The 19,707-nt window shown below is 39.8% G+C and overlaps 1 protein-coding gene and 1 long non-coding RNA gene across 9 annotated transcripts in view; one reads left to right on the forward strand and one right to left on the reverse strand.

The window, feature by feature from the left end:
* Nucleotides 1-2,148: 2,148 nt before the first annotated feature.
* LOC309394812 lies at nt 2,149-6,688 on the reverse strand. The gene is made up of 3 exons (XR_014175797.1): nt 6,583-6,688; nt 3,373-5,976; nt 2,149-2,306 (listed from the first exon to the last, which is right to left on the reverse strand). It is a non-coding gene; the product is annotated as an uncharacterized lncRNA (long non-coding RNA).
* Nucleotides 6,689-6,993: 305 nt separating this feature from the next.
* ATP2B1 (ATPase plasma membrane Ca2+ transporting 1) overlaps nt 6,994-19,707 on the forward strand; it is a 99,167-nt gene continuing 86,453 nt past the window's right edge. For 4 of the 8 annotated variants that reach the window (XM_081956670.1, XM_081956674.1, XM_081956667.1 and 1 more), the window contains exons 1-2: nt 6,994-7,159; nt 16,497-16,637. The gene's annotated coding sequence lies outside the window, so the exon portion shown is untranslated. Of the gene's footprint in view, nt 7,160-7,298; nt 7,623-8,209; nt 8,228-16,496; nt 16,638-19,707 lie in introns of those variants that run through there. The other 4 variants (XM_081956669.1, XM_081956668.1, XM_081956671.1 and 1 more) reach the window with 4 other exon arrangements.

A 19,707-nucleotide genomic window follows, 5' to 3' on the forward strand; every position in this document is an offset into this window, starting at 1 on the left:
GATAGGGCCGAGTGTTTAGCCTATCTTTTAAAGGGTTGGCTATTCCCACCAGCTTGGTGTTGTTTGTAAATTTGATGAGTTTCCCTTCTATCCCTTCATCTAAATAATTAAGATGTTGAAGATTACTTGATCTAAGACAGAGCCTTGAGGTGCCCTACTGCATGCTTCCTTCCATTGAGGACTAAATAATGAATGTGGTTGGTCAGTCAGTTATGAATCCATCTGCTGGTGATGCTGTCTATTCCACATTTTTCTATCTTACCAAGAAGCAGGCTGTGTTTTACTTTGTGAAGTGCCTTACTAAAGTCCAAGTATAGTATGTCCATAGCATTTCACTGGTCCACTAATTTAGTCATTTTGTCAAATAATGCAATAGGTTTTGTCTGGCATGATTTGTTTTTGACTAATCCATGTTGGCTTTAGTAACTGCTTTGCTTGTTTTTAGTTGTTTACATATCTGTTGCTTCTTTTCTCAGGTTTTCCCAGGTATTGATGCCAGGCTGATTGGTCTGTCCTTTCCTGGGTCCATTTTCTCCCTCTTTTTGAAGAGTGGAATCATACCAGCTCTTTCCCAGTCCTCTGATAGTTCCCCAGTGCTCCAGCAGTTTTGAAAGATATGATTCAGTGGTTCCAAGATCACATCTGCCAGATCCTTCAGAACCCTGAGATGTAATCTACTTGCGACTGATGTTTTAAACCTATCAAGAGTGAATAGTGTGGTCTTAACATTTCCTTGCCTATTTTGCTTTGTATTCCTAATCCGTCTTTTACAATATTGCTTTTGTTAGGTTGAAATTTTTGTGTGTGCGTGTAAAGATATATGCAAAGAATTAATTAAGCAGTTCTGCTTTCTCTCTGCAGAAATCTTGCCATCTCTGCAGAAGATATCCTTGACATCTTCCCCCATTAGTGCATCAATCATTTCCTTGACTTTTTCTTGTTTTTTACATGTTGAAAAAAACTATATTATTAAATTATTTTTAACATTTATTGTACAGGTGAATTGGTTGTAAGCCTTAGCTTTCATGACTTTGTCTTTGTAGATTCAGGCTATTTGGTGATATTCTCCTTTAGTTATATGTCCCTCTTTCCACTTTTTATATTTGTCCTTTTTGCTTTCAGCTTATTAGACAGTTCCTATATGCAACTATGCTGATTATTGATAGAGAATTGAGTAATACATACTCTCTAACCCAGTGTTAGGATTCCATTTTTTTTACTACCGGTTCTGTGGGTGTGGCTTGGTGGGCGTGGCATGGCTTAGTGGGCGTGGCTTGGTGAGTGTGGCAGGGGAAGGATTCTGTAAAATCTCCATTTCCACCCCTCTCCAGGTGGGGAGTGCAGGGTGTGTGTGCGCAGGCATGCCGCACCCATAATGCAACGTGTGACACCCCCCCAGTGCGCATGGCCGCATAAGAGGCACAACTCCCCATTTTTCCATGCTTATTTTACCCTCCCCAGGCTCCAGAGGCTTTATAGGAGCCTGGGGAGGGTGAAAACAGCCTCCCTGTCCCCCCAGAGGCCCTCCAGAGGCTTCAGGGACCTTCAAGAGGCTTCCCTGAAGCCTCCGAAGGGCAAAAAACAACCGTACAAGCAAACTGGAAGTCACTTCCACTTTGCTCAGAGGGTCGGTTTAAGCCCTCCGGAGGCTTCGGGGACCTTCAGGAGGCTTCCCCTGAAGCCTCTGGAGGACTAAAAAGGACTGTTTGCTCGTAGGAAAGCTCCTGAAGCCTCCATAGAGCCTCCAGGGTGGGCGGAAGAGGCTCTTTTCGCCCTCCCCAGGCTCCTATAAAGCCCCTGAAGCCTGGGGAGGGCGAAAAATGGCTTTATAAAAGGCTGAACTCAGCTGGCCAGCGAGCGCATGCACACTTGCCAGCTGAAAGGGCAACGCCTCACATGTCCTGACAAATGGCTCCGCGTGCCACCTGTTGGAGGTGTGTCATAGGTTTGGATATAGAACAACACAGAAATAAAAACTGCATTGATTCTACAGGTCAAAATTGTTTCTTTCATATAAATGTGATCTATTTTCTGTACCCTTTCTATAAGATAAATCAAATATGTTTATTTCAACTGGAGCAGTAAAAATGGAACATAAAATGTATTATTTATAACAAATCTAGATAATTTGATCCAGTAGTTTAAGAACGCATTTCATTCACTTTTAATAGGTTCTGTTTAGGAGTTATAACAATAAATGATTGGAATTCTACAGCCTTCAAACAACTGTGTTCACAAAGGCAGTTTTCAAAAGTCTGAAGAAGTCTACTTGAGCTACAATGATCAGGATACATGGGGATTCTGGGCTGCAGATAGAATGAGAAAGAATTCTATAAAATCTGTGATGTACTTTTATATTCTCTTACCAGGAAGACATGAAAGAGAATCACGTAAATAAATCTGCAGGATGTGCTGTTTCATTATTTTGATTTTTAAATTAATCTAAATATATCTCTCATAAGATAAAACCTAGCTGTAATTCAGAAAGGAAATAAATACTGTAGTGGTTCCTTCATTCTTTAAAGCACTTTTCAAAAGTAGCAAACTTAGGTCAAAAAAGAATAATAGAGAATGTGATGGAGTCAAAAAATGAAATAAAATAACTGTAATGATGGTTGTGAAAGAATTCTTTATACCTATTTATACTTTGTTCTATAATATACCTTATCATATGTCTGCTTCCCATGCATGGAGTTATGCACCTCAGTTCTCATTATTGCTTGACTTATGCAAAAGTCTGCATTTGTTTTACAGGCATAATATTAGAATTAACAAGTTAAAATTAATTCCATAGTTCAATAGATAGTCCCTTGTATTAATATAGTGACATAATTAAATAATGGCAAGTATGTTATCAGCATATGTAAATAAATATTCAAAACTTTTTAAATTTGACTTCCCCAGTAGTTAAAAGACTCCAGGGAGGGTAGAATGTAGAGCATGAGGAATGAAATCTGAGAATGGAAATTACATGTTTATATATCACTGGATATATTAATAGTAATAATGAATCTTGGGTCTAAGTTCTTTGGAACATCTGCAAATGATAACTTCTTGTTTTCTGATATGATCTATTCCAATTACAGTCCAGAACACACTTAAACATGAAATATACATATAGAAATAAGTCATAAGTTTATCATGCTTTTTTTTAAAAAAAAAATCAAAATCAGAATGATCAGAGTCAAGTCTGATGGTCTTATACTTTATTTATTTCTATTGATTTATATAGCCATCCATATAATCATGATTCTTGGTAGTAAACAAAAATAATGAATATCATTGTAAATATTGACACAATATTGTAATAACACAACATTGATTTAGGGCAATCAACTCAAGCACATAATCACATAATGCTAAAAAACACACCATGATGAGTCTACCCAACTCACAGGCTCTATATCTGGGAAAGCATCTGGGTCTTCAAGAATTACGAAATGCAAGAGATTAGAGGCCAAACAAATTTCAGTAATGTATTGTAAGGATTATGACAGAGAAAGTCCACACCTCTTGGATCCTGCCAGTTAGCATTGCTTAATAGATGGGAACTTAAAGCAGATTTTCTCTGCTGGATCTAATAGGCTGGACAAAAAAACCAGAAAGGCTGTCCTGCAAATAAGTTGGCCCTATGGTGTATTCCTACAAACTACTGCCCAAAATTTAGCTACTCTTATATATATATTAGCTAGGTCATACAAGTAAAAAGGAAATGGTAGATTTAGGTCAGAGTCATCTAAATAAGAGATGTACAGAAATTAGATACTGATAATTATCTTGATATCTTAAGAGCACATGGTCTACTGATTCTACTACAAAGGCTTGCTTTCATTTTTCCCCCATATTACTCTGCAAAGGGAAAGAAGTGCACCCTTCTATTTGTAAAACCCTTTTAGCAATTAATATATCTACTTGGCTTGAACAAGCCATTTATTCTACTCAAAGTATAATAGCTTGAAACCCAAGTCACATTTATCTGGTATTCTGTAGTAAAAATGCTTGCTTTCATGTTCACTTTGATATTCTCAATCCTTTAAAAACAAGAGTATCTTGGTAAAAAGACTTATGAACAGTTTAGCCTCTACTTGATGGCACCATGAAAACTAATAAAATCAGTACTAAAAGGAGCAAACTGAGAAGGGCAAACCAAAAATTAAATGTGCCAGCCAAATTTTCACCTCAATCTTCAGTAATTTGGCCTTTAATCTTAAAATAGTATTTTATATGCATTTGGGGAAAGTGTGCCTTTAGATTTTTAAATACCAGCAAATTTATTTATTCATTACACTGGACAACAAATTTTCTGAAATGTTTTGCTTCCTGAAAAACTTAGTGATTATGATGGACACCTTCCAACCGAAAACAAATATAATTTCAGAATGACTGTATCATGTAGGAATCTTGAGAAATGTGAAGTTAACTTTTAATGACTATAATGTATTTAATTGCATGTTACCAACATGCTGTATGAGTTTAACATGCCTAAAAATATTTTGCTGATGATTTTTATTTGCATTTAATGTCTAATGCACTTTTCTGTAGTGTCCAATAATAGTCAGTCAGCACTAATGAATTCCAGTTGCCCTGATACTGCTTTTCAATGGTGGCAATATCTCAGTGAAAACTTTCATGTTTCCGAGAAACAAGTCCAGGTTGGAATGCAAAAAATGAATCTTCAATGACATGCTGCACTTCATGGTCTTGTATGTTTTGTCAACCAGCTGAATGTAGTTTGGTGCTCTGTAGTTGCCAAGAAAATTTGTAACAAGCTTGCCATTGTGTAAAACAATTTTTAATAAAACGGTACGATAGGTTAAATTACAGGTTATTTTAATGATTAGCAGCCAAACATACACCCAAGATACACCCAAGTGTTCAGGAAGCAAAATCATTATTGTCCATTGTTATCATAACTTACATGCCACATTTTGACTGGTTTACAGTGTTAATATAAGATTAGAATTGCATTCATTGATTTCATTTTTAATGAATCAACCCAAAGCAATGCCATTACCAGGAAGATACCTTAAGTAATTATTGATAGATGTCCATTAAATATCTAGTGAATTTGTTATTTGGAGCAGTTTTGATTCTCCTATGCTTTCTGCAAGATGGGAAAAAATCATGGTTTTCCTTGTTTAGGAAAACTTATGTTCTCTCATCTTTCACTTTTACCCAGCACCACAATCCACTCATTCCACCTCTTTAATTAAAAAAAAAATGTAGTTCAAAATAATGTACTTTTATTTCAGATTAATGACCTAGTATCTTTTAAATCTAACAAACTTCACCTTGTGACTTTCAACTGTGGAATTCATAGCTCAAATTTAATACTAGTAGTTGAAATCCAACATATATTGTTGATGTGGAGAAAATAGGATGGAATATTAGGTATGTTTGCTGCAATTTATTTATAAAAGTAATAAAGGCAGGATATAAATAAATAAACTCCGCTTATGCACTGAAGACAAATTCCTTGTGTCCAATCACACTTTGCCAATAATTTTATTCTGTTCTATTCTAACCCCAGGGAGGTAAATCAGCAGCCCTAATCTTAAATCAGCAGCCTTAAATCAGAAAGTCAAATCAGCAGCCCTGGGGAGGTACTAACAGAAGATGTGCCAAGACATGTAATTTTTAATGTTAGCACTAGTTCCATGTTATATGTAAATAAGGGCTCCACAGTGAACCATGAATCCTATCTACTGTGGCTTCAGATCGAGATAAAGTGTTTAAAAATGGCTTTCAGTAGCATTTACATAATGCCTAGCCAAGTATAGTTGTGGGAATACATGCCTTAAAAAATCCGAAAGCTTAAAGAATATGAACTTTAATAGGCTTTTCTTCTTTTTGCTTCATCTGTCATGTGGAAGCAGTCCGTACAAGTGACCAGACAACATGGAATGCTTCTATCCGCGCTGCATTTCAAATGATTGCCCTGACTTAGGACCGGCGTCCGACTTTCCAGTCACGCTGCTGGGAAATAAAACTGATTGAAATATTAGGGACCCCGCTGCTTTCTTAATGGCAGCCACGATGTTTTCTTATGCCTCTCCCTCTTTCGTTCTTTTTTCTCCCTCTCTCGCGTACAAACACAATCGCAAACCTCCTCGGATGTTAACTACTTGGGCAAAAGGAGAGGAAGTGACTAAACATGAAACAGTCAAACGTCGTCATCTGGATTCTGACAGGGATGACATAACAAGCAGCCCCCGAACATTAAATCCGTCCTCCTCCTCCTCCTCCTCCATCACCCCCAACAAGAGCCCGTGAACGAAAGCGGTCCGCAGCTTTCCCTCCTACGTTCCGAGTTAAATGCCGGCCCCGCTGGGTGGCCTGAGACAACGTCGCTTCACCTCAGCCCCACCTCCTCTCATATCTACTGCCCGTCGTTCTCAGGCGTTGAAAGTTGCCTCCTTTGAGTTGTCAGTGCTACCGGAGCAGTCGCTCCTACTCGCTCCGGCGTTCTTTGCACCAGAGCTTAAGCACCACAGTCCACTAGCCGCCGCCGCCGCCACCTCAGCCTCTGGTCGGTGGGTGATCTGACTCACCACCCCCACCCACCCCCTTTCAGGCGCTTACTATCCATTCTCCCCCGCCCCGTCGTTTTTTGCGGGCTGAAATAAAGCAACAGCATGATTGCCGGCGCGGGCGCTGAGCGCCCCGGCGGGTACCTTTTCGGAGGAGGATTAATGCTGGAAAAGAGGCGGGACGAGGGAGCAGGGAGGAAGGGCAAAACAGCTACTACCCACCACCCCGCTTCGCCTCATAACCCCCTCCCCTCCCCAAGGGAAACGCTCGTGGCAAAGTCAACGACCCGGAGCCCGCCGGGCCTCATCAAACGCCACGGCCCGACCCACATACGTCATGGAAACAAGCACGTCAACCCATCTTATCCAATAGGAAGGCGACAGGAAGGCGGGGGGAAAAAAGACACTCACCGCCTTTTCGGGCACACTTCCCAGTCCCCGCCCCATCTCTTATGCTCCCCCCCTCCCTTTCTCCCCCATACCCATGAAGGCGCCGTGTCTTCGAACCCCCTCCTCTTCCTCTAAATTGAGCGAGACCCTGTCACGTGACGGGGACCGGGCCGGTTCGGAGCCTGGCAGCTCCTGGCGTGCTCGTGGCTGGTGAAGTCGGCCGGGCACGGCGCGAGCGAGTAAGTGGCCAGCCCTCGGGCGGAGGGCGAGGGGTGGACGGGAGAGCGGCGTTGTCTCTTTTAGGGGTCTTGGGGCGGGACCCGACCTAGCCGCCGGCTCCTTCCCTGCCAGGGTGGCCTGGAGAGGAAGGCGAGCCCAGCTGCTGGGCTTGCACGCGTGCTCGCCTACCGCCGACTAACGAGGGTGAGGTGCTGCCAGGGTGTTAGTGCCGAAGGCGGGGCGGGGAACCCAGCTCCCTCCTCCGCTGCTGCTGCTGCTACTGCTGCTGCCTCCGCCGCTGCCGCCTCCTTCCCCCTCCCCTCCCTGCTCGCGGGCTGGCGCGGCGGCGGCGGCGGCAGCTTAAGCGTTCCGGGCTGGATTGTGGGGACCTTGAGCGAAGGCAAGCAGCAGGAGCTGGTGCCGATGGCGGCAGCCGCCGTTCTTCTAGCGGGTGAACCTGGGCGGTGGTAAAGGAGCTTTGAGGTAAGAGGCGGAAAACGCGAGGGGGAGACACGAGTGCCGCGACCGGGAGGGGGGGGGGACTCCAGCTGGACAGAGGCAGGTGTCGGGGTTCCGCTGAGCAGGCCGGCAGGCGAGAGGATCGCCGAGCCGGAAGCAGGTGAGACCTGGGTCGGGGCGGTGGGCCCACTTGTGCCCTCACCTCCACCTTCCTCCCCTCGGTAGGCGATGGGGGGGGCGACCACGCCGGCCGCCTCGGAGCGGTGCGCCGTGTGACCTTGAGGGCACCCCCGTGCAAGGCAGCTGCCCGGCCCCCGAATCTCCGCGCCACCTGGTTAGACAGAGAGCAAACTGCTGCTGCTGCTTCTCCCCCCCCCCCCCTTAAAAGAGATCCGAGAGCGCGGAGCTTGTTCCGCCGCCGCCTTGCGCTCTTGGAATGACCCCCCGGACCCTTCAGCAGGGTGTCCGCGCCGCCGGCTCAAGAAGCTTGATTGCTTTCCTTGCCCGTCTCCGATAGCTTCGGTCCGTGTGATCCCCTTTTGGCGGGGAGTCAGCTGTTCAGCCTTGTCTCGCAGGGGATCGTTGTGCTAGTTCTGAACTTGAGGCTGGCTTTCCCTGCTTTCCTACCTGTAAGATCGTTGACTTTTGACTGAGCTTATATTGCTGAGAATGAAACGATTGATTGTATTCCTCTTTTTCCCGGAGAACACCCCGACTATCAACGTTACTTATTAATGGCAAAGGAGATTTTTTTAAAAAAAATAAAATAAAATTGAAGCACGATAGAAACATTTGAGAAGCATCTCTGTAAATTGTAGCTTGAACCGGCGAACCTGGTCGAAACAGCCTTGGATACTGTAGATCTTTTGTGGTTTTTATGGCATGCTTGCAAGACCCTTTCTGGGGATTGCAGCCGGCACTGAGCTTATGAATTCACCCTCACTTGAGGGAGGGGGAGTGGAAAGGGGAAATAGCTTCCAAGCAATTATAGCAATCCAAGCAGTAAAGGCACTTGGAAGATTGGTGGCTGAGACTACTACCTCATCTATTCATCAACTGATATGTACTTTTAAGCCATTAGTATAAAAAAACTCAAATAGAGGAGAAACTAAAGATACTGAAGAGCATCGCATATGAAAACTAACCGATAAAAGTTGGCTTATGTGATATATTGCTGCTATATATTGTAACCACATCTATTATAGAAAAAATTCAATAAAGTAGGGTAGGGCTTACCTTAAATGCCTATTCTTTTGGCCTATGTATTTACCGTAGGTGCAATTCTAATGCTGTGATAGCCACTTTAGTTTTGCTGGTCTCCATGTCCCACCTCCCACCCCTAGTAGATAGTGAAGCTGCTGTGTTTGTTCTATAAATTTAAATATATGAAAAGCATGAAGGTGTTTGGTGATATACAGACTATTAAATTTTACTGATTTCAATGCAAATAGATACTGTAAACAATTCAAGCTTGAGATATTCATGTAGAAAAGGTACCAAATAACAAGAACTGGAAGCTTGAAATTTCACCTTTTCCATCAGCTTGCTTCATAGCCTTAGGAAACTATGTTTAGCCTCAGCCTGCGCTCATCACCTTCAACCTTGAATATAGGAAAAATAATTATTCGTAAACAGTTTTCCTGTAAGATAAATATAAGTATTGCTGTCAATAGAACATGAAAAATATGTATCTATTAAAAGATAGAGTTTGATGTCAAACAACCAGAATCAGACTCATGATAGTGAGTTCCCAGTTCAAGTATACTATTTGTATATTTAAACATGCAAATTATACAAACAAAGGAATATGTCTTGGGAGTTCTATAATCAAAATGATAATTGTGTCTTCCTGCTTTATAAGAGCAATTATTTTTTTAAAGGTTGAAAAGTTTATAATAAATCATGCATAATAATGACAGGAAAGAAATAACACACATATATATAGTAACTTACCATTGATATATACTGTGGCTTATGTGCATATATTTTTGATTCCAGAACCTTGTGTTGCTATCAAATCAATGATTGTTGTAGAGACAATTGAAAAAATAATGTTCACTATATTTGATTTATAGTGTAGCAAATGAAAGGTGTATAAATGTGTCTTAATTAGGCATTTATCTGAAACCGCTGTCTTAATGCAGTGGCAAAATGTTTTAAAGGAATAATACTATAAGATTGGGAACCTATTTTACAGTATTCGTCATCCCTTTCCTGATTATATACAAGAGACTTCTAAAAGCAGGATGGATGAAGAATAGTACTGTGAAACAGATGAAAGGGATCTCAGTTGGTATGAGGTGATTGAAATATTTCATGAACCCTGATGATATTCTCTGATTAGCCTGGAACAATATTGAAATATCAACACTTAAAATTCAGTTTGCAGATATGGCCTTATGTTTATATACCTCCATCCATAAGGCTGATTTATATTTTTACTTATTAAAAATTATCTGGATATAATGCTATATATTAAAATGTGCTAAGCATATATTTTCTGAGCTGTCGTCTTGCTTTTGGTAGTGATTCAGAGTAATTGCATATTTATGTAGTGCTTTGTTTGGGACCCATAATTGTATAGGATTTCTATGTTATTATATATTTAAGATATAAAACTTTCAGGTGTTCACATGCGACTATTACAGTTTTCCTGTAAGACTTCAGTTCGGATCCCAAAGATAGTCCTGTTTTTTGTTGTTGTTGTTGTTGTTGTCTATAGGTGGTAAAATAGTCAAAATATTGTTTAATTGGTTGCAAATGGATTTACAGGTTCAACTCAAATGCTGTATTAAGTTTTTAAAACCTTCAAATAGTTTTGATCAAGAATATTTGAAGGATTGCCAACAAATGTATGAAACCACTATTTTGAAGGATTGCTTGCTGGTCTGCCATTAAAGGTTAAAAAGGTTCTTGGGGACCTGATATAGAATCGTTTACATGGAAGACCCTTCCTACTCCAAAATATCAGTGTTTCACTTTATCTGGGGCTTAAGAAGCTGTTTCCACTATTATGTCTATCATGTCTATAGGAACACATACACTAAATCTTGACAGTTTATCTGATTTACTTAAAAAAATATATGCATGAACTTCTTTTTCTGTAGGGTTCCATGTTTTATGTTAAAACTTATTGGAAAAAAATTATTATTTTTTTAAAAAAGTGCCTAAGCAGTACATTAAATAACCAAAATATGAAGTCAGAATAGCATAAGTCATTGGATAATTAATTCACAGATGATTCCAGCAGTTTGATCTACACATTTTTGTGTTTGAGCATGACCATTTTGAACTATTGAATTATACTGTATTGATGCAAAAAAAGAACATAAATTAACTGAATTTTATTTAAATTTTTATTATTTTAAATCATGCATATCTATTATCTGAAATATATATTTCCCTTCACAAGTTTTCACTTGATAAATTTTGGTGCGATAATGGAACTTGATATATGCAATATTTCATTTGAAGATTGTGTGAAGGACTATACCTGGAGGCTTCCATATCTTAAGAAACAAAATCAGGATGATGGAAATTGCAAAATGAATCTTGAAATAGTGTATTAATTAAGGTATATATCATAGGCCCATTGCATACATTATGATATGGGGGGTATATTTTCATTTTATTTTTCACTACTATTTACAATTTTTTGCTTTAAATAAAATTTATCTGTCTCTGCTATGTGAATATAAAACAAACTATCCTGTAGTGTGTTGTGTAAGGTGGGGAACCAGATCCTTTTTAAAAATATTTATTTGGTATTCATTTGGTGAACTGTTACATATTTTGTGCTTTAGGATTAATCAAATTATATAGTTGATGTTAAAAAAAAATACTGTTGAGTTTTTACGCAGGGCTAACAACTGTCTTAGTTCTTATTTGTCCTGTGATAATTTTGGAATGTTGGGAGCAAATATTGGGCGAACAATGGCTTCTAGAGGGAGGCATTTTTCACAAAGTAATTGTCTTAGGGGTTTAGTCACAAAACAAAAGCTGAAACTGAATGAGTTGGTTGGGAATCAAAGGAAGTTTCCTTAGGAATATTGGTGTCCACAGGAGCCCTTGCCTTTGTTCAGTGACAAAGACCCTTGTTGTATAGTTGTGCACAAAATGAGGAAATAATTGTTTCAGATCCAGAGTAAGATATCACTCTGGAGATTCTGCTGAAGTGTTTTGTATCAGGAACTGAAACCCAGAATTTTTTTTGTTCCTTGTTTTTTAACAAAAAAAGGGGGGAGAGGGAGGCTTGGGTAAAGAGGTTAGTGATTATTCTTCTGTCTCTTAGTAATTCTCAGCACAGAATATCCCACTGGCCTGAGCACCCCTCTGCCACCCACTGATAATGTTTCAACACAGCATAACCCATTGATGCTTTCCTCCAGTATTCCCAGTTTGTCTCTAAGCTGCCATTATCATGGGTCATTTTTCCACACCTTGCTGAAAGCCATATATTCCTAGAACAAAATAATTTTGTTCCATTCTGTGCTTGGATTGAAATCCTAAAGCATGCATGTTTCAGCTTGGGCACAGTCCTATCCCAAACTAGCTGTTCCCTGCAGCTGACATTTTATCTATAGTTATTTATATGACTTATGATTTGTATGGCATGTTAGAGAAATTTCATATTTTTTGTGTTAATTACACACAGATAGTTGTGGTTTCCTGGGAACCATGAGCTTACAAGTTTTTTTATTCAAGGTTTCATTGTCAGGCATCTGATTGTTATCTTTTGTATTGCTCTCTGGCCTAGTCTTCCATGATGCTATGCAATATAATACTGTAGCGCATCAGAGTCACCATGAACACTGAGAAGAAATACAGAAGGTTAGAGTTGTGACAGTCAAGTACATATGTGGGTAGTCCTTTCCCACTTTCTCCTGCACTTGCACTTGCCTGTTACCTTCAGCCTTAACTCTTTTTCCTTTCTTTGGAACCCTCCCTTCCTCTTGTTGCTGTTCATGCTATAGTTGTAGTTTTGATTATGCACACATTAATGGCACTTCTTTTTAAATTCAAGAGTACACAGAATATTTTTATAATGAAATAAATTGTCATTCAGCACTTCCTACTTAAGTTTTTTTTAATAAGTGGGTGAATGGAAATTTATAGGGCTATAGTAGTTGATTAGATGTCATGTTAGGGGTTAATTTGTATTGAATTGTTTCTGTCTTAGTTATTTAAGGAAGTAAAATAGTCACAGTAGCAAAATACCCCTTCTTGGGAAGCATATGTGTTCTTACTCTCCACTTTTAAAAAAATATTTCTTGTTTTTTGTTGTTTTTGTGTCATGGTTATGTGAGGACTGATGTGCTTGTTACTGTGATTGTTAAGATAGTTTTGATGGGTTTAAAATATTACTTTTAATTTTTATTTATATAGACTTTAAGCCACAAAACCTTTTTGATTGAATAATACAGAATTATAATAAATAAACAATGCCATCTGTCTCTAGTTATAAACTACTTGGTGCATCAGTCAGTTAGACAAATGACATCATTAAACCAACAATTTTAGTTTTAACAGTTAATATGAATCCATTCTAATAAACTTTCTTACACATATAACATTTCTTCCTTTGTTGAATGCCTATCAGGTGTCTGTCTGTACACCTCATTTACCATTTTTGTATATCCTGTTTATATTTACATTTCACACCAAACCCTAATTTCTTTAAACATATTAAATTAAATTGACTGCAACAGGTTGAATTCACAGAATGTACTAAGTCTAAATCAAAAGAGGACACTGCAACTGCGAGTATATGCTACGAAGAAGAAGAAGACTAAGTCTAAATCAGAGAAGACATTCTTTACTATAGTGTGTGAATGCAACTATTGCATTAGGGATTTTATTTAATTGCCCAGTAAAGGTTCCCATTTTCATGGGGATTTCTGTCTACCTTCTATTCTTACTTTTCTTTGTATTCTGTATTATATTGTTTTTGCTTCTGAACAAGATTGCCTATGCCATTTTCCCCCTTTGGTTCTTTTTCATAGGTGGTTCTTTGTGCTTGCATCCGTTAATCTGCTGTTTCTTTCAACTCAGTATGTATTCTCATTTCAGAATCCCAAATGATCCCTCTTACTGACATATGTCTTAATATTTGTATATTTCTGTTCTTTCATTCTGTTCTTATTTCTGAGGATCATTTATGAACACATAGATACACATTGCCACGTACAGTACTGGTATTTATATCTTAAGTCACAGTTGATAGGTTACAAGATAGGAATTCCCAGTTTATTTTCATGTACTGCTTAGCTTATTGTTTTGTAGGAATGATGTCTTTTTCATTATCACTCAACTTCCAGAGTTCGTAAGAAAACTTTTTCTATTCCAGTGGTTTAGTCAATGAGGGAATTCCCAACAGGGTTATCTCTGTGAAATGGAGACTTAGAATAAAGTAAATGGGTCCAAGCTACTTGAGGAACCCTCTCATCCTACTGGGATTAGCCTGCCCCTCCCGTGCCAGCAGAGGAGGTATGGTGCAGATCCTGTCTGGAATAATAATCCTGATTATTCCAACTGGTGGAATGCAGGAGCAGGGCCTTCTCTTCCATTACATCTGGCCTGTGGAACATTTTGCTCCTCTCCAGTGTGAGGTCAGCTCCGACCCTCCTGACCTTACGGAAGAGCCTAAGGACCTGGCTCTGTCCATTAGTTTGGTGCCCCAATGAGGAGTATCACAGTGGAGGTGGTTGATTGAATAACAATGGATCTCCACCCCCCCCCACACACACACAATCTTTTAATTGGGCTGTGGTATTCTGGATTTTATATTACTTTACATTTTTAGTTTATACAATTTTTATCTTTTATGATTGTAACTCACCAAAAATTACCTTGAGGAAAGATGGGTGGGCAATAAATTTTATAAATAAATAAAAAGAGATTGGTAGTAGTAGTACCTAACATAACTGGATTGTTTTAAAAGGGCTGTGCAGTCTGGTTTACGGATAAAAGTAAAAACAATAGTCTTGGAATCACCATTCCCTGGGGTCATAATTTGCTTTAACACCTATTTTTGTGTGTGCCTTCAATTTAATCTCAATTTCTGATGACTGCTTACATAAGTCCTTGTAGTTTTCCTGACACGGTTTTTGGAGGACTTTCGCCACTATTTTTTTACTAGGACTGAGAGAAAGTGGTGAGTCCAAAGTTAGCTCTCTGGCTTTGTGGTTAGAATTTAGTCTCCCCATTTCTAGTCCATTGCTTTTACCCTTTATACCAAGCTGACTGACTCAGATATCTTATTGATTGTTAATTTAAAATATTTATATCCTGGTTTTGAGTATGAAATATAAAGATCCCCAGAATAATGAAAGTAGGCTTATCAAATAATAAAAATAAGGCAATGCTTGGATTTAAGTTTACACAGGATGCAAAAGTGAAAGGAGAAGGAAAGAAAAATCATTAGCTCTTAAGGTTTCGTGGTTCTTACAATGGTCAATTGTGATGCAGATTGGCTGCTTAGAATGTCCCTAACCGTGCTGGCTGACAATTTCAGTCCACATGGCCCTTTGGTTCCTCTTCCTAGTACAATTATTTCCAGTTTCCCCAGTGAGTTGAAGCTTAGGTAATAGGAGCACCAAATTGCCTAGTGCCTGAACATGCCTATATAGACATGCGTGCATGTTTTGTTTTGAAATACCAGTTATATGTGAAAAACAAGAGTGAGTGGAATGGTAGACTTCATTGTTTCTTATGCGCCACATTTTATATGAGACCATTTAAAAATGATACTTGCTTACTTAAAATAAAATGAACTTTACTACAAGCTTACCTGATGTTAAATGTTTTCATTTAGAATTAAATAATTTTTGATATTTATATGTAATTGAGACATAGAGGTTGAACTGTTTTTCTAAGATAGTTGAAGCATTACATGACATACACGAGAATGCATGACTTACAAAGTGAGTTCACAAACTGGTGTTGACTCAAAATACAGGAGTAAAGATTAATGTAAATGCATTCTATAAATATATAGAATATACTTATAACAATTATTATGACTATACCTGCATTTACAATCACAATTGGGCGCCGGAATCTTGGTCGTTAAGCAAAGTGGATATTTACAACTACAATACTGACTCTCCCAGTTGTGATCATTAAGTGGAATGCCACACAACAAAGGACACCCTCCCCCCTTCCATCCGAGAGAACGATTGTGAGAGCAGTTGATAGCATTCACTAATTTTTTTTGCCAAATTTGAGGTCCAAATCCCTGCAGGATTGTCCCTCCTTCAGGGAGGGGAAGGGAAATCCCTCAGTACATTGGGAGAACAGGTCTCAAATCCAACATGTTCTTTGCTTGCTATCTTCCCTGTCAGCTTCCCCATGGACTTTCTAGGAAAGCTGCGAGAGAAGATTGCAAATGGCAATCAGTCATAAATCACTTGATTGTGAGATTGGCGGCATATACATTTAATAAATAAATACATTTTTAAAAATAGGAACAAATTACCAAACAACTGAAATGTGGTTATGCAACCTGGGAAGGTTGGCTTAACATTTTACAATTGCTGGAAGTGCCTTATGGACCATGGAGCATTCTTTCCTTGGCCATTAGTGCTGCGAATGATCATTAAATGACCTATTATAAGTTGAGGACTACCTATATGTCCTCTTTTTTAAAATTCTCCTTTCCAAGGACTCAGCTGATTTAAATTTCTACTTTAATGCAGCCTAGTAGTTCAGCCAAATATTTTTTAAACAAGGATTTCTAACTAAATAGGCTGTGGTAGTCGTTGGGAAATTCATAGCTTTAAAAAATAGAACTGATTTATGAGAGTCCTAGATCTAAGATAATAGGAAGAACTTTAAGCATTAAGAGAAACATTTTTGTGACCTTGGCAGATAAGTTGATTTTTCTCCCTGTTCTGATAGCTTTTCAGATAAACAATGAAGCTAGAAAACTGACAGTATCTGCACTCTACCCATTGTTCTACTCAGTAGGCTTTTGAGTCTAAGGGAACAAGCTGATTCATTTGAATCTAAGACTGATACCCTGGAGAAGCAAAGAGACTGGTAAGTAAGGCCTTCAAAAATAGATAACAATGGGAAAAATAAAATAATTTCTTAGAATGAATTCCTTATTTTGGAACTGTTAATATATTGTGTCAATGATATAGGCAGAACAGTAGCTTCAGTCTTTAGGCAACATGTTGAATTTTGGATTGGGCATATGGACCACTTGATTAATTGCCTGTTCAGTATGAACATTGCAAATGTCAAATATCACTTACAAAATTTGGTAGATAGTGTTATAATGATGCACATTAACAGTGATGTGGGGAAATGAATTCATTCAAATCAAATTCAGGTTTGTCAAAAGTGAGGTCAGCTTTAAAAAAAAAATTCTACCATTGTGCACAAGCAGCTAGATCAGGGCTGTAAAACTGGTGGCCCTTAGGGGGATGTGTCACGTGCTGGCCACACCCACACCCGGTTTAGTGAATGGGGAAAAGTTGCAATACGTCACGTGATGCCATCGTCACGACATGAGTTTGACACCCCTTAGCTAGATGAACAAAACCTAAGGCATCATTGTAAGAGTGTTACAATTATACAGGAAGGAATTAAATATTGTAGGTGTTAGAACATTATTTTAGAACAAACTGGCCTTGTGCAAAGGACCATCTGTCATAAATAAAAATAAAACCATGCAACTACTTTTTCTTAAGAACAGGAAAGTAATTGGGCATTTTTTCAATTACATTCTGAAGGATAGAGATGGTTTTGATTTGGGTTGAATCATCTCTGCATGGGAGTAAAAGTGTTTTCATCCTCATCTAAAAATCTTCTAAATAGGGACAAAGTCAGAGGTGGGTTCCTACCAGTTTGGACTGGTTCAGCCGAGTAGGTAGTAACTCTACTGCCACGCCCCCGAACTTGTTCTGCCATGCCCCCGAACTGGTAAATTGTATGCCACTTAATGGATTTGCTTTGATAGTATGTGAGTTGAATGGCTTTCCCTTAAGGTTAGGGCAATTCTGTAGAATCTGAAATACTCTCTTTACTCCATGAGAAGTATAAGTAAATTGTTATGATGATTTTGTATTTGAGAATGAAATTAGATCATCCAGAGGAAAATGGACATTATTTTTTAGGTATTCTAAATTCAAGGTTCCCTGCTTTCAAATCCCAACAAACTATTTGTATCTCGTCCTTATTGATCTTATTTTTCTGAGACAAATATATGAAGTTTTTCCTTTTGCTTAGAACAATTCTGTTATTTATCAGTTAAGGCAAGATAACAATCATAATGTTGTTATTTAGAATAAATTCTATTGCTATGATTTTAAAACATAATTTCATTAGTAATTGAAAGAAAATGCCAAAAAGTAAAGTTGAGAAAATACAATTGTTTTTTATTTCCTGCTTTGCAAGAAATAGATAAAGAGGAGAAGCAGTTAGAGAAACTGAGGAGGAAAGCTTTCGTTGCTTTTTTCAGTTGCTGGCAAAGAGCAAAGGAGTGAAAAGATAAATGGGACCTCAGCTGTTGTAGTCAGAAAAGAATCGAGTGAAGAGACAAGCTACTGCTTGTCTGGGTCACCCATTGCCTCTTTATTTCGTACTACCATGCATCAAGAAGCAAGTAAAATCAGATAGGAAACTATGCAGGAAAAGCTTCCTTTGCATCTTGCACCTACTTGCAAAATAGTTTTTGAAGCAACTCAAACAAAAGGGTACACAGAAGCAATGGCAACTCTGACATCACAGTAGGGGATAGTTTTAAGTTTGTGCCATATTGCTGACTACATGCAAATACTGTTACTGGCTGGCTAAAAAACTGGAAGACTTTGCTTTAGAATTGTGCCCATGATGCTCATTAATGCTCCCCCTCATTAATGAGTTGATGCTCCCCCTCATTAATGAGTTGACCTCAGAGGGAGACCTGGTTGGGCCACGAGGGTGGTTTGCCCCTCGTGGAGATGTGCCCGCCAGGTTACCGTGCATTTCATCAGCCGCGGGCCCTGGGTAAGGGTGGTGGGGTGGCGGTAATTATACGGGAGAGTCTGGAACCGAGGGAGTTCACTGTGCCACAGATCTCCGGGTGTGAGTCCATTGGTGTGAAATGGGGCCCAGGGAGGCAGCTGGGCTTGCTGATTGTATACTTGGCTCCTCGCTATGCATCAGCGGCCCTGTCCGAGCTCCTCGAGCTGATCGCGGAGACAGCAGTTGATACCCCCAAACTTGTGGGCGAAGCATCCGAGGTGGCTCGGGAGTTCATGGCTTCCATGACAGCCATGGACCTGACCCAATTAATTCAGGGCCCCACACACGAAGGTGGGCACACACTGGACCTTGTTTTTGTATCTGGACAGTGGACGAGTGATCTGGGAATAGGGGATCTAGTTATTACACCCCTGTCATGGTCTGACCACTCATCTCTCCGGCTCAACTTCCCCGGCGCTACCCCCCACCGCGGGGAGGCGGAACCTGATTGTCCCAGATGGTTCCGCCCCAGGCGACTGATGGAACCGGATAGGTTCCAGACAGAGCTTGGGCCACTTCCTGTAGTCCTGACCCGCTCCCGGACGGAGGACCTAGTGGCCGCTTGGAATAGAGCGGCTGCTGGGGCCTTGGACCGGGTAGCGCCTTTGCGGCCTCTCCTGCGGCAACGAACCACCCTGGCTCCTTGGTTTACCGAGGAGCTGAGGGTGATGAAATGCCACAAGAGACGCCTAGAAAGCAGGTGGAGGTCCTCACGCTCCGAATCTGACCGAACACAGGTAAGAGCCTATTTACGGACCTACCTTGTGGCACTGAGAGCGGCCAAACGTAGACATTGTGCCGCTCTTATTGCGTCCGCGGATAACCGCCCTGCCGCCCTTTACTTACTTTACTTTACTTTATTTGGACTTTTATACCGCCCCCTCTCCCCAAAGGGACTCGGGGCGGTGTACAGTCAGATAAAACACATAAATAAATAGAAAGTACAAACATCATTACATACTCAGTACCTAAAAGAGGAGGCTATAAGAAACTGTACATAAAGCAAAGCAGTTAAGAACAATATTTAAAATAACCCCTAAAAAATACCCAATTAAAATATCTGCCAGGAGGTAGAATAAGACTATAAATGGGCCAAGCC

This window comes from Natrix helvetica (genome assembly GCF_964273705.1).
Source record: "Natrix helvetica genome assembly, chromosome: 6".
NCBI lineage: Eukaryota > Metazoa > Chordata > Lepidosauria > Squamata > Natricidae > Natrix > Natrix helvetica.